Below are 26928 nucleotides of genomic sequence, written 5' to 3' on the forward strand. Positions count from 1 at the left end.
TGCTAACAGTCAGAATCTGGATAACGTGTGAAATGCTTGATAATGTATGTGATATCAACACAGAGGTATATTTTCTGGGTGATTTACAGTTGAGGTTGGAAGTTTACATACACCTTAGCCAAATACATTTAAACTCAGTTTTTCACAATTCCTGACATTCAATCCTTGTAAAAATTCCCTGTTTAGGTCAGTTAGGATCACCACTTTATTTTAAGAATGTGAAATGTCAGAATAATAGTAGAGAGAATTATTTATTTCAGCTTTTATTTATTTCATCACATTCTCAATGGGTCAGAAGTGTACATACACTCAATTGTGTTTCTTACATCAGCATTCTTACATTCCTCTTTGATTTAGAAGATACTGTTGCACAAACAACATGCTGATTTACGTCTACACCATCACTGTTATCTATCAGGCTGTATTAGCTAGCTACGTTTGCACTTACTCATTACATTTATTAGCTAGCTAGCTATTATCATATTAGCGGCTAACAAGATTTCGGGCAACTTGCTAAGAAAAGACAAACTAGCTGTTTGCTGATGTAAGAAACACAAACTAATAGTGTCATTATTTATTTTATTAGTTAGGGGAATAGTTACAGGGGAGAGGAGGGGGATGAATGAGCCAATTGTAAATTGAGGATTATTAGGTGACCGTGATGGTTTGAGGGCCAGATTGGGAATTTAGCCAGGACACCGGGGTTAACACCCCTACTCTTACGATAAGTGCCATGGGATCTTTAATGACCTCAGAGAGTCAGGACACCCGTTTAATGTCCCATCCGAAAAACGGCACACTACACAGGGCAGTGTCCCCAATCACTGCGGTGGGGCAATGGGCAAAAAAAAATTAGACCAGAGGAAAGAGTGCCTCCTACTGGCCCTCCAACACCACTTCCATTATAGAACGCTTGTGGATTTATATTAAGAAGCAAAGTGAAAACAGCATTGTTGTGATCAACATTGGTGCAAATACTGCATTGACCATGCAGACTGAACACAAGTGTCTCGTGGTTGCAGTGTTGCCAACTCCTCAGTAAGCAAAGTAGCTATTGGTTGTCCTAAAAGTCGCTAGAAGTCGCTAAATGACGTCATCACCCACTTTGCATAATTGGCTAAGTGCATGTAATTGTGATGGACGCTGTAGGAGAGAGGAATAACATCGTGGGAGAAACAAAAAGTGAGTAAAAAACACCCTAAATATGTTTAGAACTACAAATGATTGATTATTGTTTGTTTTAATGTCATAATTCCAACCCTCATCCTTTATCCGGGCGTAGGACCGGCAAAAGTGACCCAAAAGATACACTCTGGCGGAGTTACTTAGTTTTTTATTTGATTTTTTATTTAATTAAATTTTTTTGTTTTTTGTTTTTTAGTTAAGTTTTCTTAATTTGGTTTGATTTTTAACCTTAAGGTCCACAAGTCACAGTAAAACATGAACATTTTAAACATTTTTTTTTGTATGCAATCTACATTAACAATCTAAATGGTCCAAAAAAAGACAATAGAAAAAACTTTCAATGGCAATGTGAGAAAATTATGGTAACTAGTCTGGCTCTAATTCAGGTTAATCGTAAAAAAAAAATGTAAGCCATGGCGGGATCAGCCAGCGGCGGCTTCCCGCATGTGTGATTCATTTGCAGCCTGGACACGGAGGGGTGAACATCTCCTGCTCTGACTGCAGCTGGGAGGGACTGCTGCGTGAGGACTGGGCCGCCTGAGAGTGCTTTGGGACGGGGTGGGGCTTATGGCAGCACCCGCTGCTAGTTGAGAAGAGTAAGAACGATACGTGCTTTCACATCAGTCTCCAAAAGTCTCCAATAACACCAGAAAAGGTTCCTCGATTTGTCGCTAGTCGCTTTTTTGAAAATATGTCGCAAGAGGGGTCTGAATACTCGCTAAATATAGCGACAAAGTCGCTAAGTTGGCAACACTGCTTTTTTTTAACCTTTATTTAACTAGGCAAGTCAGTTAAGAACACATTCTTATTTTCAATGACAGCCTAGGAACAGTGGGTTAACTGCCTGTTCAGGGGTAGAACAAAAGCTTTGTACCTTGTCAGCTCAAGGATTTGAACTTGTAACCTTGCGGTTACTAGTCCAACACTCTAACCACTAGGCTACCCTGCCGCTTGGTTAAGGAACATCAAATGCACTCCTTGAGTGACAAGAGGCGTGGCTAGGTCTGTGTGGAAAGTGGCACGGAGAGAAAGACCAGAGATGACGTTACACTTGGTGTATCACATTTAACAAAACAAACATTAAAATACTGGTAATACTGGTATAGATGGTAAAGTAAAAACCCAAACCGATCCCTTTATCAATACAGGTATATAATAAAATACGGTATACTGTCCAGCCCTAGCTAAGGTCTAGTCAACGCTGGTCTGACCAATCGGAATCCATGCTTCAAGAATTTTTAAAGTTTTGAATGACATTAACATATACAGTACCAGTCAAAAGTTTGGACACACCCACTCATTCAAGGGTTTTTCTTTATTTTTACTATTTTCTACAGAATATAGTGAAGACATCAAAACTATGAAATAACACATATGGAATCATGTAGTAACCAAAAAAGTGTTAAACAAATCAAAATATATTTTATTTTGAGATTCTTCATAGTAGCCACCCTTTGCCTTGATGACAGCTTTGCTCTCCAGGACATCTACAGCACCCAATGTCACAGGAAGGCCAAAAAGATCATCAAGGACATCAACTACCCAAGCCACGGCCTGTTCACCCGGCTATCATCCAATTCGGCTTGACCCCTAAGACCCTCACAAACTTTTACAGACGCACCATTGAGAGCATTGTGTCGGGCTGTATCACCTCCTGTCACGGCAATTTCACCGCCCGCAACCGCAGGGCTCTCCAGAGGGTGGTGCGGTTGGCCCAACGCATCACCGCGGTTACACTGCATTCCCTCAAGGACATCTACTGTCCACCCAATGTTACAGGAAGGCCAAAAAGATAATCTAGGACATCAACCACCCAAGCCACGGCCTGTTCACCCCACTATCATCTAGAAGGCAAGGTCAGTAGAGGTGCATCAAACCTGGGACCGAGACAGACTGAAAAACAGCTTTCATCTCTAGGACATCAGACTATTACATAGCCATCCCTAGCCGGCCTCCACCCAGTAACCTGAACTTTGTCGCTGTCACTAGCCGGCTACCACCCGGTTACTCAACCCTGCACCTTAGAGGCTGCTGCCCTATGTACATAGACATGGAATGACTGGTCACTTTAATAATGTTTACATACTGTTTGACTCATTTCATATGTATATACTGTATTCTACTGTATTCTAGTCAATGCCACTCCGACATTGCCCGTCCTAATACTTATATATCTCTTAATTCCATTATTTTACTTTTAGAGTGTGTATTGTTGTGAATTGTCAGATATTACTGCACTGTTGAAGCTAGGAACACAAGCATTTCGCTACTACCGTACTGACATCTGCTAAATATGTGTATGCGACCAATAAGATTTGATTTTGAATGCTGCAGATAATCATTCTTAACTTCACTACTTAATGTATTGATTTTATACCAATTCTGGGGTCAATTTAGCTAATAGTTCATGTTAAGATTGGTGAAAAATTGTCAGCTTTATTTTCATAATATTTCACATTGTTTGTCTGCATAATTTACTTGAGACATAGTCTACTTGATCAATAGTTATTGCTCTAGTATCCTATGGTGCCACTGGTGTCAATGACATCTGTAGTGCCACCAACTGGTCCGGTGCAGCCATCTAAGGTTTTCAGTGAGTATATATCCACTGAAACTAATTTAAGACAAGTACCATGGACCTACATTCCACATTTACTGTCAATTGGTCCTATGGTTCATGAGAAGAATTTTGGCATATTTTAGCATATTAGCGTACGTGCTAATACGCATCTACTGGTGTAGTGTGGACGTATTTGAATGCATCAATGTTCTTTAATCAAACTCTTTAGGGACTATTGTGATGAGTCCAAAGAACACATTTGTAGTGAATCTGACTTTTAGTCAATGAGAAGAAGATGTATGATTATTTTATGCATTAGCGTTACACAGTCAAAAAAGTGAAATGTGAATAGTTTCCTCTTTTTTAAAGACATCAATGTCAAACGTAATATGGATCATCATGGTAATTCATGTCTTTGATTTCCCTAAAATGTTACAAATTGATAGGCCATTGTGGAGTTGATTTACAAAAGATTTAAATGGACACAAAATATGTACTGATTTATCAATTAATTAGCCATGTCTTAACCAATGCCTTACATTTTCTCAAACTAAGTTAAGAGATGTACCATGGGCCTCCATACCAAATTGGTGATATTTGGATTTACGGTTCACGAGAAGATGTTTTTCAAAGGTTTTCAAACATTGGAGGACAATTTATCCTGACGGGGTCCTTGAGACAGATTTGTTCACCTACATACAAAGTTTCAAGTTTATAGGTCAAACGGGGTGACAAATATGCAGGTTTAAGTTAGACTGCTTGTAACAGCGCCACCCATAGGCCAATTGGTGCCATTCTTTTAGATCAAGTCACACATGGTCTATGTTTGAGTTATTTGACCACGTCAAGGAACAAATATATAAGAATACCAACAGGTTTCACAGATTCACGGTAAACCCCTAAATAATATACAAAACAACACAAACATAAAACACAACTACAATCCTCAGTGAAGAGGCTTCAACAACGTACTTTGGAGCAGTTCCTCCTTGAGATGGTGTTAGAAGAAGGTTGCATTGCAGCAATTAACCCCTAACCTAAAACTTAACAATTTTCTTGCTGTTGTAGCCTTCTGCCCTCAAGCTTAGAATCCACATTCCCATCCTCAACTATGTTTCAATCAAACACACCAACTGGTTCTTGTAGTGAATGCTTCTCAGAAATGTTTACTCTCTATGGCCTTGACAATCATGCATTGGTTACAGTAAACTTAAAATAATTAATACATTCCCTCCATTTATTTTTAGTGATGCTTTTGTTCAAGGATGAACATTGGCCTAATTATTATAGTAATTATCTTAAATTACTTTGTTTATGTGTGACCAAATTTCAGTAAACAGACATTTTTATAGACCACCAGCTAATCTCAGAAATCAATGTACCTCACAAGCTGTCCATCTCAATCAGAGAAAGGCACTCAGCAGGAATTTCACTGGGTTATAGTTGTACTGAAGGACAAAGGGAGGGAAACAATGTGGCATAAACAAGACAGAGTTAAGGTTACACCCCCAAGCCAACAACTTGAGAGACAGCAACAGCCACACCCCACTTATTAGAATAGAAAACAACTTTATTGTCTGTTACAGCAAATCATTTACATATGTCTTCTGCTCCGTTCTAAACCCCCAAAATGTAGATTTAAATTATAAATTCACTAGGCTACATATGTATGATTTTCACACCTCCTACACATATTTAGGTTATAATATCACAACTGTGTCTTGTATTCTGCTTATTATATAGGCTAATGTTGGTTCTTCTCTATCATTTTCTTCATTGGGCTTTGGAAAGACGCCAATTAAAATGTAACTATGAGTAATATAATTGTTGCATATTTGGGGGGTATTTAGGCTGGTCGTTAGACAAGGATTTCTAGCTGAAAAAGGAACAAAAACTATTAAGTTCAATTTTATTTGCATAAAAAACATTTAGCCTGATCTGTTGTCTTTCTAATTGCTTACATTTTGTGCATCTTAACTTTGAATCACTCAACATCAATAACTGACACAATTGGAATTTTAATTTAATGTACCCTTATTGTGAAGTGTTACCACATTAATACTGAAATACCGTAACATGTTTTTTATATGCAAGAGTTTAAAGTGTTATACTTAACTACTGATACATTAAGAAACAACACGCCAATAGTCCATCTGTGTTAACTATAGGGAAGACTGTGATGTGATCTCTTGGGCTGCAAACAGTACTTCGTACCAAGTCCAGCTGGGAACTCACAACAAATGATCTACACCAAAAATGAGATTGAAGCGAGGTCTTATCAAATCAAGGCTATTTTCTCAGTCTTTCGTATTCTGACTATGACACGAATTTCCTATATGATAATAATATCCACACAAATTTCTTAAAATATAATATCCCTGCACCTGCACATTGAGTACAGCATGCTGACAGTCCAGTAGGACTTACAGATAATGTCATTATGACTTACCTTGGGTCAGTGCTGATTCTGTTGCTAGAGGAAGATGTGTGGAGGCTACTCCTGCATCACTAACCTATATCTTTCTTTCACCCCCTGTCAGGGAGCCCACGTGCCTTGGTGAGGGAAGAGATGGTCTTAGCCTGGGGGAGCAGTAGAGATGGCCTGGCAGTCTGTCAATATATGGAGACAAATGACAACAGAAGAATAGGTTAAGGTGAATCCATGTGTTGAAGTACATCAAGCACGACACACGGCAGCTGGGAATGGGATCCTTAGCGAGTCATTGAAGGGCAGGGGATGGTATGTTCAGCTGTGGAAGCTAATTGCAGAACCTCAAGGCTGAAGCGAGGGCCAGGGTGTGAAGTTGTAAGAGTCAAAAGGGCTCCAACATGCATTATACTATACAGGGGTCATATGCACAGGTCTTGAAGGAGGTAACACCCTTTCCAGCCAGCTATGTCACAAGTACATCATCACCTTGTTAACAGCTTCACACTTCTTGATCTTTAACAGTGTGACACTTACAAATCCAAGACCTCATGTCCCTTGTCTCAGCACCTTATCAGATATTCACTCAGTCTAATTGAGAAATACACAGGGGCTACGCATGTTTTTGGGTATGCAATGTACTAAGAATGACTTGATGCAAACTTTACACAGAGGACACTAATAAATAGCAGGGGGAAAAAAGGCTATTCACCAAGGTTTCAATAGCATATTGTTTTTGAAAGCGTTACCAGTATCTGACATGTTGGACACTGATAAACATCATGTACCCTTTTTTTAGGAGCACTGATAGTAAATTGGATATTTTTGAATTAATTATGTGTAAAATAAACAATATCTTCTGTTTCCAACTCAGGTATGACGCGCCTGGGTAAAAGTTTTGTTAACAACTCATGAGGTAAATGGAGTTCTCCCTTCCATTTGTGGTCTGGAATTATTTATGTGAGAAGGCTGCAGCTATTACAATGTCAGATGGTGAGGCCCACACATTCAAGCACATTGAAGTGCCTCATGGTCAGTTGAAGGAATCCAATAACAATTTCACAGGTTTATATTTGTCCTCAAGGATAAAAAGGAGACAATGCCACGTCAACAAGATGGGGCCTAGGGTTATGCTTACAGTAGCTGGGACTCTTAGTGACAATGGAAAGGAAAGTGACCTTGCCTTGGTGAACAACTGACAGTTGCAGTTGTCTTGCAATGATTTCACACCATGTATGATGACTTTCTCATGACATCCAATTACATTAAGCAATCACAACACAAATAAGTTCTAGTTTGTTCCCAAACATGTACTAGAACATAAAACTCAAAACTAACCTCCATTAAAATCAACTCCCCCTTACTAAATTCAAGGGATTTCCAATGATCAAACATACAATATTGGTATGTGTTGGATGTCCATGGAGCCTGAAACTGCCCAATAAAGGAGGGTGCTAAAATGGGCTCTGAAATGTCACAATGTCGTCATGTAGCCACCTCATCTGGTAAAGTGACACAAAAAAAGGAATTATAGCAAAGGGTGATGCTCTACATGCACCCTGGGATTTTGCTCCCCTTCTCCCTCCTTATTGATGGCCTGCTGTTACAACACGCCTGATAGGTCTGATGTGCACACCTCTACTTCCAAAATTTTGGGATCCAACTTACTTTCTGTCATTTCATGTTACATACATCATTTGATTAATTCTCATTGGTCAAACATACATGCTTGTAATGTTTAGATGCCTACAGTGCCTGAAACCGCCCCCTGATCAAGTGGGCTTTCAATGCAGCCAATTTCTCCCCTCCTCTGTCCTCCCTGGAATAGCCTGTTGTTATAACGAGCCTGATAGGTCAAAGAGGTATACACCTCTAGCCCCAAATACAGCTCTTTTGAAATAATCAGTCTAATTTATGTCATGACATGAACCATCTCCATATAGGGCTGAGTAACACTCTTTATAAAGAGTGATGGATACCAGGGGGAGACAGACCAGGGGGAGACACAAGGACACAGGACATCCTGAAGGTAAGCATATAGAGGCAGTCTGCTGAAGAGGGAAAAGATAATCATTACAGGACCTAACAATAGTCATAACCACACATAGCTGGTCAGTTGACTGATATTTGTCTTTGTATTTGTCTATTTCATTCTCAGTAGAGATCTTTTCCACCAAACGTATCCAAGGGGTGACCAACAACAGGTAAGAATCATAATCTTCTAAGGTTCTATAAGATGCCTCCTAGTGGTTTGTGTGAAGTCTTTAAATGTGTTTCATGAAAACTATAACAGCTTGACAAATTTGTATACTAATGCAAAAATAAAGATACAAATAATGTTATTTATTTGATGTATTCAATTTTCTTGTCTGTACTCATCAATCTAGTCAACTTGTTTATGTGGCATAATACATCTATCCAGTATAGTAATTACATGTTGTCAGTGTCATCACTACACAAGCTGTACCTAGTGTACCTAGTTACTTTTATCCGCTCTGAATCGCACATGTTTTGGTTAATTTCCAATGTGCTGTTGGTTTACTGACCTTTGTATTGTTCAGATAAACACTTATTAATCTATGACTCTAAATCTGGTAGTTTACTGCTGTCCTGCCTCGACCCTCGTGTTTTTTTTAGGCTTATATTTTACAGTTCTATTGGTCTGCCATGACCATTATGCCATGGCTGGTACAGTATACTACTCATATATAGTACAAAAGTATTGACTCTAGATAAAGATGAGCAAAAATGACTGTATAAAATAAATCATTCAAATAATGAGCTATTTAGTATCCTAAATAAATTTGGGAAATTAGAATATTTTATACTAATACAATTGCTCAGAGAAAGATATTTTGTTTAACAAGTAAAACAACTTTTCTCAAAAAGGAGTCGAAATGATTGACTCCCCTGTTTTCAATACCCCACCTTGTGAGAATAATGGGTCTGAGCCTTTTTGTCAAATATATCACGAGTTGGGACACATTGGGGAGGATCTTCCACCATTCCGCCATACAGAATCCTTCCAGATCCTTGATATCCTTCATCTGTGCTTATGGACTGCCCTCTTCAACTCAAACCACAGGTTTTCAATAGGTTTCAAGTCTGAAGACTGAGATGGCTATTGCAAAATGTTGATTTTGTGGCCAATTAACCATTTGTTTGTGGATTTTGATGTGTGCTTGGGTTATTGTCTTGTTGGAAGATCTACTTGCGATCAAGTTTCAGCCTCCTGCCAGAGGTAACCAGGTCTTTGCCTAAAATGTCCTTGTACTGGGTAAAGGTCATGATGCCATTGACCTTAACAAGGGCCACAGCGTCATTATCCTCATGTATTGAAAACAGGGGTGTCAATCATTTTTACCCTGTACCTGTTAGAGAGAAAAATATTACTTAATAAAATCTCTTTTCCTGAGCAATTGTATTACAATTGTATTAGAAAAAATATATAATTTCCAAATGTTTTTGAGCATACAATATAGCTCAGTATCTGAATATTTTATTTCATACAGTCATTTTTGCTCATCTTTATCAAAGGTGTCAATAATATCGGACACCACTGTACATACTAATATCACATTATACAATTTCCGGCTGAAAAGAACAATATGTGGAATAAGTCAAGGGATATGAATGTTTTCTGAAGGCACTGTATGTATTCAATGCTCTGTTCCTGCCTTCACAGGTTTAAGAATGGGGGACAGTTTGATGGCAGAGTTTGGCGCCGCAGCTTCCTTTCTGCGTAAGTCAGACAAGGAGCGTATGGAATGCCAGACTAGACCCTTTGACATAAAGAGAGAGTGCTATGTGCCTGACCCTGAGGTAGAATACGTCAAGGCCACAATCACCAGCAGAGATGGGGCTAAAGTCACCGCTGAGACGGAGTTTGGAAAGGTAAATATTTTGTTGAAGAGCATTTCTAAAAGAATATGACCTGGAAAATGGATACCTAGAAAATCATAAGATAATTAATTTTCCTACTAGGATAACTCTATGCGCTTTATAGATTACTATAAGTATGATTCTCACAAGAGACAACAAAAAGAAGAATCCTAACTTGAGATCTTGAACATGTTTTATGTAAATCAGGCATTACATGTAAATGGATGATTTGTGACAAGTCAATGTTGTGTGTAATCTCAAATTAGGATGAGAACACCTCTGCACCTTAAAATGAAACAAAACAATTTCATTTGCTCTTCTTTCAGACTGTTACTGTGAAGGAGGACGACGTCCACCCCCAGAACCCGCCAAAGTTTGATAAAATTGAGGACATGGCGATGTTCACCTTCCTGCACGAGCCCGCTGTGCTGTTTAACCTCAAAGAGCGTTACGCAGCCTGGATGATCTATGTAAGCAATGACCTGTCTGCTAATATCTCCATTAAATCAATCATTCATTCAAATGAATTGAACTAAATATACATCCCCTTGTCTTCTACAGACCTACTCAGGGCTGTTCTGTGTCACTGTCAACCCATACAAGTGGCTGCCAGTATACGATCAGTCTGTTGTCAATGCATACAGAGGCAAGAAGAGGACAGAAGCTCCTCCTCACATCTTCTCCATCTCTGACAATGCCTACCAGTACATGTTGTCAGGTCAAATATAACTTTTCCTTTTCAAATATATAAATCAAATGACATTTGGATAATGTCACATTTACTGATAATTCTCTTTCAACAGACAGGGAAAATCAGTCTGTCCTTATCACGTAAGTACATCAACCAAAGGCTATATCCATTTGAGACTATTAGAAATTAAGAGAAATTCTGAGACATCAACATTTGTATTTTTAAATCCCAGTGGAGAATCCGGTGCTGGAAAGACTGTTAACACCAAGAGAGTCATCCAGTACTTCGCCAGCATTGCTGCTGTTAGTGGAAAGAAAAGTGCAGCAGAAGAAAAAAAGGTTAAAAAGACGGCAACTATTAATTGTTATCGATCCTAAATTCAACATTCTTCATGGCTGGATGGGCATACAGTATATTGACAAAATCCAATATATGTTCGTACAGTATTTATTTTAATGCTGCATTTTAACACTGTGTGGTTGTTGGGTTGTAGGGGACCCTGGAGGATCAAATCATCCAGGCCAATCCTGCCCTGGAGGCTTTTGGTAATGCCAAGACCATCAGGAATGACAACTCCTCCCGATTCGTAAGTTTGGTCTTGTTTGTTTGTCAAATATCATTCAAATCTTATCCCCTGGATTTGAATTGTATAACCATTAGCTGATGTCATGACGTTAGTTAATCTTCCCTTTTGGGTCTGTCTGTGCACCAGACAAATGATGTATGGGTTAAAAAGTATTTGTTTTATTTCAAATACTTTCAGTGTTTGATTGAGAACCAGAAATGTGGGATTTAAACTTGTAGGACTATTCCATCAGTTCCATTACACCATCCAAACTCAATCATGCGCAGTTAAGGTATTGAAAAAGAAAACAAATACTACTTGAACCCAGCTCTCGTGTGCTCATTCATTTATGCTATTACAATAATTTACAGGGTAAATTCATCCGCATTCATTTTGGAGTCAGTGGGAAGCTTTCGTCTGCTGACATTGAGACTTGTGAGTACAACACTCAATTTGCCCAGGCTTGAACAGATCTATTTGACAGGAGACACATTAATACCAAAAGCACTTTTCCATACTGATCAGATCTTCTGGAGAAGTCACGTGTAACTTTCCAGCTCAAGGCTGAGAGAGACTATCACATCTTCTACCAGATCCTGTCCCAAAAGAAACCAGAACTGCTGGGTGAGTATTGAATCATCAAACTGAGTAGGGTTGATGTCAATTCAGGATTAAACGGAAAATTTCTGATGAAATCCAATTAAATTCTTATGGTGCAGCGAGCCCAGAGAGTGTGCTACCCCGATTCCCCAGCGAAAAACACTCAGCACAATGTAGCGTGATTTATGTTGTAACGTTTCCTTTTTTCATAAGAAAGTTAAAATTATTTAAATTCCATGCAAGTACGCAACACTGAAATTGGATGCACACAAATCAATTTCCAGCTGCAGTTTTTCGAAACTTGATTAGGACTAATTTGCCGTCCTGTCTTTTTATAATATAACACAATGCCAATTTTAGAATTGACCCCAATCCTAATACTGAGTGTATCTTGTTTTGACCTATACCACAGCCCAAACACAAATTAAACTGTGCTGTTCAATTATTTTCAGAGATGCTACTCATCACCAGCAATCCCTATGACTATGCCTTCATCTCCCAAGGAGAGATTGCTGTAACTTCCATTAATGATGCAGATGAGCTAATGGCTACTGATGTGAGTAGAATATGTACATACTGTACATACGATCATTTCCCACTTGTATCCAACTCTTTCTCCAGTACAAAACAATGGCATTTTTGGAACTAGGATGCCTTTGATGTGCTGGGCTTCTCCCAAGAGGAGAAGAATGGCATTTATAAGCTGACTGGTGCCATCATGCACTACGGCAACATGAAGTTCAAGAATAAGCAGCGGGAGGAGCAAGCAGAGGCAGATGGCACTGAGGGTGAGTGCTGACGATTTACTTCATTATTTTTTTATATTTATTTTACCTTTATTTAAACAGGCAAGTCAGTTAAGAACAAATCCTTATTTTCAATGACTAGGAACAGTGGGTTAACTGCCTCTTCAGGGGCAGAACGACAGATTTGTACCTTGTCAGCTCGGGGGTTTAAACTTGCAACCTTGCGGTTACTAGTCCAACGCTCTAACCACTAGGCTATCCTGCCGCCCCATTATAAAGTAGTATCTGAAAAATCTGAACATCAAAATGCAGTTAGTGTGCCTCTTCTAATCATACAACTTTGCCATTCCAGATATTGACAAAGCTGCATATCTGATGGGCCTGAACTCTGCTGACCTGGTCAAGGGGCTGTGTCATCCAAGGGTCAAAGTAGGAAATGAGTGGGTCACCAAAGGTCAGAATGTCGACCAGGTGAGTCTCAAAATAGTTTTACATTTCAAGGAGCTAACACTTCTGTATAGGGTTGCTAATATTTTCCTACCTGTAATTCCCACGTTTATGTTGAGGCTATGTTTTAGTAATTTATTTTCTAAATATTTTGTAGGTGTACTACTCTATTGGTGCACTGTCAAAGAAAGTTTACGAGAACATGTTCCTCTGGATGGTGATAAGAATCAACCTCACTCTGGACACTAAGAACGCTCGTCAGCACTACATTGGTGTGTTGGACATTGCTGGCTTTGAGATCTTTGATGTGAGTGTTTGATGTAAATTTGATAAAAATGGAATATAGAACATTACAGCTGACAAAATAAAGTAACTGTGAACTTCTATTTCAGTTCAACACTTTTGAGCAGCTGTGCATCAACTTCACTAATGAGAAGCTGCAGCAGTTCTTCAACCACCACATGTTTGTGCTGGAGCAGGAAGAGTATAAGAAAGAGGGCATCGTCTGGGAGTTCATTGACTTTGGCATGGACTTGGCTGCCTGCATTGACCTCATTGAAAGGGTTAGTGTTTTCAGTTTTGCAGAAGTTTATATGATATGACCTGAGTAATCTTTGAGATTTCAAACATTACAAGGTACATCTTAATAAATGTCCTTCCATTACAAATTATTCTGATATTTATTCACTATGCTTTTCCCTTAACATTAATGTATTTTCGTTCATTCCTTCCACTAGCCCATGGGTATCATGTCCATCCTTGAAGAGGAGTGCATGTTCCCCAAGGCCAGTGATTCTACATTCAAAGCGAAGCTGTATGACACCCATCTGGGCAAAAATGCATGCTTCCAGAAGCCTAGGATTGTTAAGGGTAGGCCAGAGGCACATTTCTCCCTGGTTCACTATGCTGGCATTGTTGACTACAACATTGGTAACTGGCTGGTGAAGAACAAGGACCCCCTGAATGAGACTGTGGTTGGACTGTTCCAGAAGTCAAGTCTTAAGTTCCTGGCCAACCTCTTTGTGAACTATGCTGGTGCAGAAGGAGGTACTATTTGTTTATATCTGCAAAGACTACAAACCACTAACATAATTACAAATAGACAATATTGTGGTCATAATAGTATATTTAAATAGTTATTTCATTATCATCCAGCACCTGAAGAAAAAGCGGCTGGAGGAAAAAAGAAGAAAGGCTCTTCCTTCCAGACTGTGTCTGCATTGCACAGGGTAAATCTGAGCTTAACTCAATATATGTATGATGTTTTCACGTGTCAGAATATTAACAAATGTATTATATTTGCACTAAATTTGAGATGCCAGTATGTTGTGTTAGGCATGTTAGCATTAAATGCTGTTGTGACTCGTGAGGTACTTGGAGACTCATTCACCGATGGAAAATTCTACATTTGTCATACTGACAGGAGAACTTGGGTAAACTCATGACCAACTTGAGGTCTACTCACCCCCACTTTGTGCGTTGCATCATCCCCAATGAGACCAAGACTCCTGGGGCCATGGAGAATCCTCTGGTCATGCACCAGCTGCGCTGTAACGGTGTGCTGGAAGGCATCAGGATCTGCAGAAAGGGCTTCCCCAACAGAATCCTGTATGCCGACTTCAAACAAAGGTCAAAATAATGATTAATTTCCTTTCCAAAATAAATTCAACTGTTTACCTATTCAGGTGTTCCATTGTTAAAGATAATTGCTTTCTGATTTAAATTCAGATACCGCATCCTCAATCCAAATGCTATCCCTGAGGGTCAGTTCATGGACAACATGAAGGCAGCTGAAAAACTGTTGGGCTCTTTGGATATTGACCATACCCAGTACAGATTAGGACACACTAAGGTAAGTTCTCTAAATAGATGAAAAGCAATAAAAAAGCAACCTGTTGTACCAGGATGGAAAAATAGCAGCAATATTACCAATACATCACTATCATGGAAACCTGAGCAATGCCTTTTGAAATAAGTGCTGATATACCACTGATCATGCTTACCTCATGTCATCTGTGTCTAGGGAAAATGTGTCTAGTCTAGATAAAAAACAGAGTATACAAAACATTAAGAAGTCGAGGACCTGCTCTTTCCATGACAGACTCACCAGGTGAATCCCGGTGAAAGCTATGATCCCTTATTGATGTCACTTGTTAAATCCACTTTAATCAGTGCAGATGAAGGGGAGGAGACAGGTTAAAGGATGATTTTTTAAGCTTTAAGAATTGAGACATGGATTGTGTACGTGTGCCATTCAGAGGGTGAATGGGAAAAACAAAAATGGAAGTGCCTTTGAACGGGGTATGGTAGTAGGTGCTTGGCGCACCAGTTTGTTTCAAGAACTACGTTGGAGTCAACATGGGCCAGCATTCCTGTGGAAAGCTTTCGGCACCTTGTAGAGTCCATGCCCCAACGAATTGAGGCTGTTCTGAGGGCAAGGCGGGGGTCAATATTATGAAGGTGTTCCTAATGTTGGTTATACTCAGTGTATCTTTGGTATAGTGCCACCATGTGGTAGATCCAGATCTAAAGTAGCTACTTATAAGCAATTAAAAGCATTGTGGCCATAATATTTTTGTACATGTTTTTAAAGACCTTGCCAAATTGTGTAACTCTTGGTCAGCATGCTGGGATTGAAGTTCTAAAATCCACAGAGTGGCTGGGGATCTGACTTTTCTGGACCCCTCTTCCAGGGTAAAAGATCCCAAAGCATCTGCGCATGTGTGGGATTCTCTACTCACGCACAGTCTCTGCTCTACTCGTAGAGAACAGGCTGCTCTGGTTTCTTGTTTAACAAAGTTAGATCAAAGCTGAATCAATGTCTGCAATATCCCAATGACTGTATTGTACATAACAGAACGGACTATAATAGCATTGTATAATGTTACTGTAAGAAAAAAAACAGCACTTAATTTCTTATGAGATTTTAGGAGGATTGTGCGAATAGTTGCATTTTTGTCTCATGTGGCCAGAACTCAACAGTGCACACCACTAAGCAAAATATGTACTTTAGTTGAAACAAAACACAGGTATGCTACAGGTTGTTAACACCATCTGCTATAAAACTCGCTCAATCTACACAACTAGATCTACATGCATATTCCCATGAAACTGATTAAGATCAAATGAAAGGCATGCAGTTTTTGCAAAGACGTTTCACCGGTAAAACTTGAAGAATTATCATTCACAATTGACAGTGAGAAATGTGAAGGGAGAGGGACAACAACAATGTAGGCCTCAAGGTAAAGAAACAGAACATGATACTGATATTTCCAGCGGGATCCAGGGAGGCAGGATGGTGGCAGGATGGGGGCCAAACGGGGCGTTACATATGGATCCAAAGCCTTGGCCAAATATAATTAGTTCATTACAGGGCCAAATTGTGGTCAATTTGTGTCATTTTTGTAAAAATTGGCATGAAATCAGCAATCTAAATAGAACTACCACGTTTTGTAAATCTGGGGATAACACATTCAAGGTATTTATGCTTAACTGGCATCAAAATACAATCCTGCCAAATACAAGACGATACAAGCACTACATTATGAACTTGTGTATCTTTAGGTGTTCTTCAAGGCTGGTCTCCTGGGTACTCTTGAGGAGATGAGAGACGATCGTCTCGCCCTTATCATCACTGGCTTCCAGGCCAGATCACGTGGTCTACTTGCCAGAATTGAGTTCCAGAAAATTGTTGACCGCAGGTTGGAATGAGAATAGATACAACTTCTGCAGACAATATGGTAGAGGAAGAAAAGGCTGTATAATTCTATTCAATTTCACAGGGATGCCTTGCTTGTGATCCAATGGAACATTCGTGCCTTCATGGGTGTCAAGAATTGGCCCTGGATGAAGATGTACTTCAAGATCAAACCTCTGCTGAAGTCAGCAGAGACTGAGAAGGAGATGGCCAACATGAAGGAAGAATTCCTGAAGCTTAAAGAGGCTTATGCTAAAAGTGAAGCCCGTAGAAAGGAGCTGGAAGAGAAGATGGTTTCCATTCTCCAAGAGAAGAATGACCTGCAGCTCGCTGTCCAAACTGTGAGTAACATTAACTGCACTACAGTTGTTGCATTCACTTCCTTTGTCAAAATGAGCTTTTAGCTAACTAGAGAAATAGAAAAACAGAGAGAGGAACCACATGATTTGCTAAATACAAACAATCAGTGGAGCATTTGTCTATTATTTGTACTGTCCAAATATTATGCCACCAAACAAACTTCAAATACTTATAATACTTATATATTGACACATTGACAGCAAGAAGACACTATTGGTGATGCTGAAGAGAGATGTGAGGGTCTGATCAAGAGCAAAATCCAGCTTGAGGCCAAAGCCAAAGAGCTGACAGAAAGACTGGAGGATGAGGAGGAGATGAATTCAGAGCTAACTGCTAAGAAGAGGAAGCTGGAGGATGAGTGCTCAGAACTCAAGAAGGACATTGATGATCTGGAGCTCACTCTGGCTAAAGTGGAGAAGGAAAAGCATGCCACAGAGAACAAGGTAATGGTTTATCTTTATTCTTGTGATGATAAAATTCAAATTAAGTGGTTTGGATAAAAGTGTAATGACACTGTTCTGTTTCCGAAGGTTAAAAACCTTACTGAGGAGATGGCAGCTCTGGACGAAATCATTGCCAAGCTGACCAAGGAGAAGAAGGCTCTCCAAGAGGCTCATCAACAAACACTTGATGACCTGCAGAGTGAGGAGGACAAAGTCAACACGTTGACCAAGGCCAAAGCCAAACTGGAACAGCAAGTTGATGATGTGAGTATCAAATAGTAATTCACAAAAAGTACAACAAAATTAGTAATATCCTAAAAATACGCAACAATAAATTGCTGACTCCGAATGTTGTTTAATATATCCTTTATCAGCTTGAAGGGTCTCTGGAGCAAGAAAAGAAGGTGAGAATGGACCTTGAGAGAGCCAAGAGAAAGCTGGAGGGAGATTTAAAGTTGACCCAGGAGAGCCTAATGGACCTGGAGAATGACAAGCAGCAGCTGGAGGAGAGAATGAAGAAGTAAGATCCCACAAAACCACAAAATATCATGAATAGTTATTTTACAGAAAGTGCTCAAATGTCTTATTTACTTAACAGGAAGGACTTTGAGATGAGCCAACTCAACAGCAAGATTGAGGATGAGCAGGCCATGGGTGCCCAGCTTCAGAAAAACTGAAGGAGCTGCAGGTATTTCAATGGCATTGCTGAAAAGGGAATCTTTCTGTTACATATGCTTATTTTCTCATCTTACCAGAACATTTGAAATCCTAACATTTCAGGCCCGCATTGAGGAATTAGAGGAAGAGCTGGAGGCTGAAAGAGCTGCCCGTGCCAAGGTGGAGAAACAGAGGGCAGACTTGTCCAGAGAGCTAGAAGAGATCAGTGAGAGGCTGGAGGAGGCTGGTGGAGCCACTGCTGCCCAGATTGAGATGAACAAGAAGAGGGAGGCTGAGTTCCAGAAGGTGCGCAGAGACCTTGAAGAGGCTACCCTGCAGCATGAGGCTACAGCTGCCACTCTGAGGAAGAAAAATGCTGACAGTGTAGCTGACCTGGGAGAGCAGATTGACAACCTTCAGAGAGTGAAGCAGAAGCTGGAGAAAGAGAAGAGTGAGCTCAGGCTGGAGCTGGATGATGTGGTCTCCAACATGGAGCAGATTGTCAAGTCCAAAGTACGTGGTATTATTGAGCAATCTATAAAATGTATGTTTTTTCTCTACATTTTAAAGAAGAAATTTAGTGATGCTGTTCTGATTTTTTTTTTTTACTCTGTTTTTAGACAAACCTGGAGAAAATGTGCCGCACTCTAGAGGACCAGATGAGTGAATACAGGACGAAAGCTGAGGAAGGACAGCGATCCATCAATGATTTCACAATGCAGAAAGCAAAGCTTCAAACTGAGAATGGTATATTAACTAAAAACCTGGACATGCATATAAACAGACAAAATTAATTACCACAATTAGTAATATAATTTTTAATAATTTGAATATCATGAAAACAGGTGAACTTGCCAGACAGTTGGAGGAGAAGGACTCTCTGGTCTCTCAACTGACCAGAGGTAAGCAGTCCAACGTTCAGCAGATTGAAGACCTAAAGAGACAATTGGAGGAGGAAGTCAAGGTATTTATACAAAGAATGCAGTGTCTCTTATCTAACTACATTCATCATCAGGCATAATTACAGATCCTTTTATAAATTTCCTTACCAGGCCAAGAACGCACTTGCCCATGCAGTGCAGTCTGCTCGCCATGACTCCGATCTGTTGAGGGAGCAGTATGAGGAGGAGCAGGAGGCCAAGGCTGAGCTGCAGCGTGGCATGTCCAAGGCTAATGCTGAGGTGGCTCAGTGGAGAACCAAGTATGAAACTGATGCCATCCAGAAGACTGAGGAGCTTGAGGACGCAAAGTAAGGATGTTTTCTTACCTTTTCTTACTTTTCAGGCTATTGAACCTTGGCTGAAAAAGCGATACACAAATCTACTGTACATGATCAATACATAATAAATTGATTACGTGTTAAACAACCATTATACTGTACTTCCAGACAGAAAAAAGGCAGCTGAAATGTGTTTCTCAACTATGCCAATCTAGGAAGAAACTGGCTCAGCGTCTGCAGGATGCAGAGGAAGCTGTGGAAGCTGTAAATGCTAAATGTTCATCCCTGGAGAAGACTAAACACAGACTCCAGAATGAGATTGAAGATCTCATGGTGGATGTGGAGAGATCCAATGCAGCTGCTGCCTCTTTGGATAAGAAGCAAAGGAACTTTGACAAGGTAAGAAATAAACATATGGAATACACAAGTCCTTCATTCGGCAGAGGCTTCATTATTATACATGATAGGGGTAGCCTAGTGATTCGAGAAGTGGGCCAACACCCTCAGACAAGAAAACCTGGTGCGGAGTTAGCCGGCAACCGGAGCGTCATCCTACACCCTACACCGCCTGCCGTTGTGCCCTTGAGCAAGGTACTTAACCCCCAATAATTGCTCCAGGGGCACTGCACTGTGGCTGACGCCTAGCTTCCAATGCCTGTGTATCTGTGGGGGGTTGGGTTTTGAGCACAAAGACACATTTCTATTCTTTGTAAGTTAATGAACAATATGCATATCTCATCTTAATCATACACTGTATTCAAACTACCTAAAATACATGTATGATTTTCAGGTCCTGGCTGAGTGGAAGCAGAAGTTTGAGGAGTCTCAGACTGAGCTGGAGAGCTCCCAGAAAGAGGCCAGATCTCTCAGCACTGAGCTCTTCAAACTCAAGAACTCTTATGAGGAGTCTCTGGATCATCTGGAGACCATGAAGAGGGAGAACAAGAACCTCCAAGGTCAGACCATGAGCATTATTAGCCTATATAATTTAGTCAATGAAAGATCGATATGTAATAGAGATTATGCGTGTGAATGTTTAAACGTTAAAACGGAATTGGGATCGTTGAAGTTAAGAATAAATCCACTAACAAAAAACATTTTTGTTGTGTGTTTTTCCCCCACAAAATTAAAATCACAGTGCAGTTATAACAAAACATATTCTTTGCTATGTTATAGCCAAACTAGACAATAGGCTATAGGTCAGAGCATAAGAATCATTGGGTTATATAACTTAGTCAATTGAAGATCGATATGCTATAGAGATCAGATAGAGATCAGATCACAAAAAAAATTTGATGTACAATTATATTTTCCACAGAGGAAATTTCTGACCTGACGGAGCAGCTTGGTGAAGGAGGAAAGAGCATCCATGAGCTGGAAAAGATCCGTAAACAGCTGGAGCAGGAGAAGGCTGAGATACAGTCTGCTCTAGAGGAAGCTGAGGTGAGAATAGAAAACATTTACTGGTAGTGAAAGTACCAGAACTACATTTTACAAACTATGGGTGGCTGTGTTCTCATAGGGCTCCCTAGAGCATGAGGAGGGCAAGATCATGAGAGCTCAGCTGGAGTTCAATCAGGTGAAAGCTGACATTGAACGGAAGCTGGTAGAGAAGGATGAGGAAATGGAGATGAATAAGAGGAACCAGCAGAGAGTTGTGGATACCCTGCAAAGCTCCATGGAGGCAGAGACTCGCAGCAGGAATGAAGCTCTCAGGCTGAAGAAGAAGATGGAGGGAGATCTCAATGAGATGGAGATCCAGCTCAGCCAGGCAAACAGGCAGGCATCCGAGGCCCAGAAGCAACTTAAGGGTCTCCATTCCCATCTGAAGGTATTACTTCCACACCATTGAATTAAAAACATAGCTTTTACCTTCAGAAAAAGCCAAGCCACACTGTGTAACAAAATAAAACTAGTAAAATCATTGATTCTTTCTACAGGATTCTCAAATGCAGCTGGATGATGCTCTTCGTGTCAGTGATGACCTGAAGGAGAACATTGCCATTGTGGAGAGACGGAACAATCTGATGCAGGCTGAACTGGATGAGCTGAGAGCCCTGGTGGAGCAGACTGAGAGAGGCCGCAAACTGGCTGAGCAGGAACTGCTGGATGTTAGTGAGAGAGTTCAGCTGCTCCACTCACAGGTAAGACAGTAATATAGAACAATTAGAGTTCTCCTTAAATACAACATTTCAAATATATGCGTAGAACACCAGCTTACTGAGCCAGAAGAAGAAGCTAGAGGGCGACACATCCCAGCTTCAGAATGAAATGGAGGAGGCTGTGCAGGAGTGTAGAAATGCTGAGGAAAAGGCCAAGAAGGCCATTACTGATGCTGCCATGATGGCAGAAGAGCTGAAGAAGGAGCAGGACACCAGTGCTCACCTGGAGCGTATGAAAAAGAACATGGAGCAGACCATCAAGGACCTGCAGCACCGCCTGGATGAAGCTGAACAAATCGCCATGAAGGGGGGCAAGAAGCAGATCCAGAAGCTGGAGGCCAGAGTAAGTGTCTAAGCTACATTATCTTCTATTAATTCAATGTCACATGTCATATCTCCAGTAATATTTCTAGCTGCAATATTAAAAGTAGTGGTAACTAACAAAGTAATTGGAAATGGTGCGTTAATGTCTTTCTAGGTGAGAGAGCTAGAGACTGAAGTGGAACTGGAGCAAAGGAGGAGCAGTGATTCTGTAAAAGGAGTCCGTAAATATGAGAGACGCATCAAAGAGCTCACCTACCAGGTACATTGTTTTAATTTAACAGTGCACAGTTAACAATTAACATTAACATGCTCAGAATCAAATGTAAGATACATTTCTTCCCTTCTTTTTGTATGCAGACTGAGGAAGACCGTAAGAATTTGAGCCGTCTGCAGGACCTGGTGGACAAACTGCAGCTGAAGGTCAAATCCTACAAGAGAACTTCAGAGGAGGCTGTAAGTAGAAAACTTTCCATCGTCCAACTGATGCATCTGTAAGTCTCAAATTGTTGTGTTTGTTGGAAACGTAAATCATATTAAACATTTTTCACAGGAGGAACAAGCCAATGCCAATTTGGGCAAGTTCCGTAAGATTCAGCATGAACTGGATGAGGCAGAAGAGAGGGCTGATATTGCTGAGTCTCAGGTCAACAAGATGAGAGCCAAGAGTCGTGATGCCGGATCCAAGGTCAGTGAATTTGCTGTCAATGTACAGTGTTGTATAGATTATAATTTTGCATTTTCCCATGACAAAAGCCTCAATCTTAAATAGTTTTAACGTCTCGTATCTGAGATTTTATTTAATGGTCAATTCTCGATATTCACTCATTTATTCCTGAAGAAAATAAGTAATAAATGCGTAAATTGTTACTAAGTAACTATACATACCTGTTGAAGTTCCCCATTGTAAAATATCAACCAGAAAACAGTGTTCTCATTATTTATCTATCCTCTCTGTCACAGAAAGGAAAGGATGACGAGTGAGGCCAAGACTCCCAGGTCAGTTATTTCAATCAACATAATTACATTGGTTATAATTTGCAAACTCCCTTATACCATGTATGATGACAGACCCAACCTCAATTGTTTTGTAAGTTCAAAGGGTTGATTGCAACTAACAAGCGGAACTTCTCAGGTACCACTGTGTTAGCACTGGTTTCATCAAAACGATACTTAGAGAGATTACACTGAGCTCTGTGATAACTAGCTGATATTATGATGTTACGGCACCAAGCCAGCTTGATACTAGACATCGGAAATGGTCATTGTCTGTGTTCACTACTCCCGCCCAAAAGAAGTAACATCAAGAACAACTAAATCTATATAGTAAAAAGTTCAACTGAGTATTGTCATATAACAACTAAACAAATATGATTAGACTAGAATATCCTGGTAGTACAAGGATTTTGTTATCATATTTAATTGCAGACAATTACTTATTATGCCAAATTATGCCTACACAGGGGCTACTCTTCTGCAAAAATAAAGTTATTGAAGAACAACTTTTAATTAATCAAAACATTGTAAACGAAAGTGATATGGATTGCAGCAACACCTGTGACAGACAATCTACATATCAATACATCTTTAATTTACTAGTAGACACAGTTAGTATTATTCATGATGTTTATAGTGTATTCTATTCACTCAAACAATGAGCCCCAAAGGTTCATATATGTTTGACGATGCACAGAATATTGTAAGAATGTTTTGAGTGTTTACAGTAGTTTATTACATTTTAACCTTCATCCATCTTGTGTTACAGAAAGGACATGACGAAGAGTGAAGCTCTCGGATGGACCTTTCTGAAAATCTCCTGACTGTAGTGCTTTAGTTGTTTCTCTATTCTCCATGTAACATGAGCAGAATAAAGAATAAGGTCAAGTTAAATAGCCCCTCTGTGTATTGCTTGATTCTATTCAGACAGGAAGTTTAGACTAGATTTTGGAAGAATGGAATTCACCATTATTTATTAAAGAAATGGAAACACTTACCCACACCCAATAGCAATATCATATTTCTTTGGCCTAACATTAAGGATTTGTGTGGTTTCATGAAAAATGTAAACCTCAAACTACAGACTGGTACCATTTTGACCCTAGAGGCAAAATGGTACAGCCTATAGGTGGTTTATTTGATTCTGCAAAATGTTCATGACAAGTTTTTTGAACGTTTTGCTAATTTATTAAAAATAAAGAACTTACTTACATACAGTTGAAGTTGGAAGATTACATACGCTTAGGTTGGAGTCATTAAAACTAGTTTTTCAACTTCTCCACAAATTTCTTGTTAACAAACTATAGTTTTGGCAAGTCGGTTAGGTCATCTACTTTGCGCATGACACAAGTATTTTTCCAACAATTGTTTACACAGATTATTTCACTTATAATTCACTGTACCACAATTCCAGTGGGTCAGAAGTTTACATACACTAAGTTGACTCTGCCTTTAAACAGCTTGGAAAATTCCAGAAAATTATGTAATGGGTTTAGAACCTTCTGATAGGCTAATTGACATTATTTGAGTCAATTGGAGTTGTACCTGTGGATGTATTTCAAGGTCTACCTTCAAACTCGGTGCCTCTTTGCTTGACATCATGGGAAAATCAAAAGAAATCAGCCAAGACCCCAGAAAAAAAACTGTAGACCTCCACAAGTCTGGTTCATCATTGGGAGCAGTTCATCTGTACAAACAATAGTATGCCAGTATAAACACCATGGGACCACGCAGCCGTTCTGTCTCACGTTCTGTCTCCTAGAGATGAACGTACTTTGGTGTGAAAAGTGCAAATCAATCCCAGAACAGCAAAGGACCTTGTGAAGATGCTGGAGGAAACATTTATAGTATCTAGATCCACAGTAAAATGAGTCCTATATCGACATAACCTGCAGTCTTGCAAGCCGAAGAACACCATCCCAACCGCGAAGCATGGTGGTGGCAGCATCATGTGTGGGGGTGCTTTGCAGCACTGGTGCACTTCACAAAATGGTGGCAGCATCATGTTGTGGGGGTGCTTTGCAGCACTGGTGCACTTCACAAAATAGATGGCTTCATCAGGGAGGAAAATTACGTGGATATATTGAAGCAACAACTCAAGACATCAGTCAGGAAGTTAAAGCTTGGTCGCAAATGGGTCTTCCAAATGGACAATGGCCCCAAGCGTACTTCCAAAGTTGTGGCAAAATGGCTTAAGGACAACAAAGTCAAGGTATTGGAGTGGCCATCACAAAGCCCTGACCTCAAGCATATAGACAATTTGTGGGCAGAACTGAAAAAGCTTGTGAAAGGAAGTAGGCCTACAAACCTGAATCAGTTACACCAGCTCTGCCAGGAGGAATGGGCCAAAATTCACCCAATTATCGTGGGAAGCTTGTGGAAGGCCACCTGAAACATTTGACCCAAGTTAAACAATTTAAAGGCAATGCTACCAAACACGAATTGAGTGTATGTAAACCTCTGACCCACTGGAAATGTGATGAAAGAAATAAAAGCTGAAATAAATAATTCTCTCCGCTATTATTCTGACATTTCACGTTCTTAAAATAAAGTGGTGATCATAACTGACCTAAGACCGTGAATGTTTACATGGATTAAATATCAGGAATTGTGAAAAACTGGCTCCGACGCTCATCGGATGCTGCAGTGCTTGCAAACTATTTCAGACCACAAAGGGAAGCACAGCCGCGAGCGGCCCAGTGACACGAGCCTACCAGACGAGCTAAATAACTTCTATGCTCGCTTCTAGGCAAGTAACACTGAAACATGCATTAGAGCATCAGCTGTTCCGGACGACTGTGTGATCACGCTCTCCGTAGCCGATGTGAATAAGACCTTTAAACAGGTCAACACTCACAAGGCCAAAAGGCCAGATGGATTACCAGGACATGTACTCCGAGCATGCGCTGACCAACTGGCAAGTGTCTTCACTGACATTTTCAACCTCTCCCTGTCTGAGTCTGTAATACCAACATGTTACAAGCAGACCACCATAGTCCCTGTGCCCAAGAACACTAAGGTATCCTGCCTAAATGACTACTTTCATGACGTTGCCATGTTGGGGGAGGTTTATGACCTCCCCATAAATACCTTTCTCCCTTTTTCTCTCCACTCTACAGAATGGACTCTTGGAAAGCCCTTTGTTAACATAATGGGAGTATGGCCTCCCGGGTGGCGCAGTGGTTAAGGGCGCTGTACCGGTGCGGCTGGCTTCCGGGTTGGATGCGCGCTGTGTTAAGAAGCAGTGCAGCTGGGTTGGGTTGTGCATCAGAGGACGCATGACTTTTAACCTTCGTCTCTCCCTACTAAACAATTGGATACCATGAAATTGGGGAGAAAACAGGGTAAAATAAAAAAACAGAGTATTGTAACATCAACAGGTTGGGGAAAATAACAATCTTTATGTAATTCAACCAGTTGAAAGTGTCCGGTGGTACTTAAAGAATCAGATTTTAAATGTTTAAATCTTAAACTATTTGTGAAAAGATTAAATGTAATTTTTGTTTTTAAAATGAGGGAATTGTTTTCATAAGTAAAATATGCTCAATTAGTGGCCATGCCTATGTGAATAGGCATTGGATAGAAATGATGAACCAACCCCTTTTCTACATTTTATTTTACAGCCCCCGTGACCCAATTCACGGCGAACTAAGCCAACCTCAAATTAACATTGACAAATTAACATTGTATTCCCGATGACGTGAGGACTGATGTCCATATGTTTAGAAGGGCGAATTTCAACATGGAGGTGACGATCGCCACGCTGGAAGGATGAATTTGACTACACCAGCCAGAATATAGCATGAGCTTACAGTATGGCAACTTGGTATGAACTTTGAACTCTTAATTACGAAAGAAGTGATACATCCTAGACGTCGAGTTATCAGCAGCAACTGTAAACGTGCGTGTTCTAGGAAAGAAACGGACAATCTCTTCAGAAGGGTACGACAGGGTACTACAACGTATCCA

General features: G+C 40.1%; 1 long non-coding RNA gene and 1 pseudogene across 1 annotated transcript in view; one reads left to right on the top strand and one right to left on the bottom strand.

Moving 5' to 3' along the window:
* The window catches only part of LOC135517352 (uncharacterized), a 28128-nt gene extending 21797 nt beyond the window's left edge, over positions 1–6331 (bottom strand). The window contains exon 1 of the long non-coding RNA XR_010452025.1: positions 6195–6331. This is a non-coding gene — a long non-coding RNA (uncharacterized LOC135517352). The remainder of the gene's footprint in view (positions 1–6194) is intronic.
* A 1819-nt stretch (positions 6332–8150) lies between these two features.
* LOC135517349 (myosin-7-like) lies at positions 8151–23937 on the top strand (annotated as a pseudogene).
* Positions 23938–26928: the final 2991 nt, after the last annotated feature.

The sequence above is a fragment of the Oncorhynchus masou genome, chromosome 28, assembly GCF_036934945.1.
Source record: "Oncorhynchus masou masou isolate Uvic2021 chromosome 28, UVic_Omas_1.1, whole genome shotgun sequence".
NCBI lineage: Eukaryota > Metazoa > Chordata > Actinopteri > Salmoniformes > Salmonidae > Oncorhynchus > Oncorhynchus masou.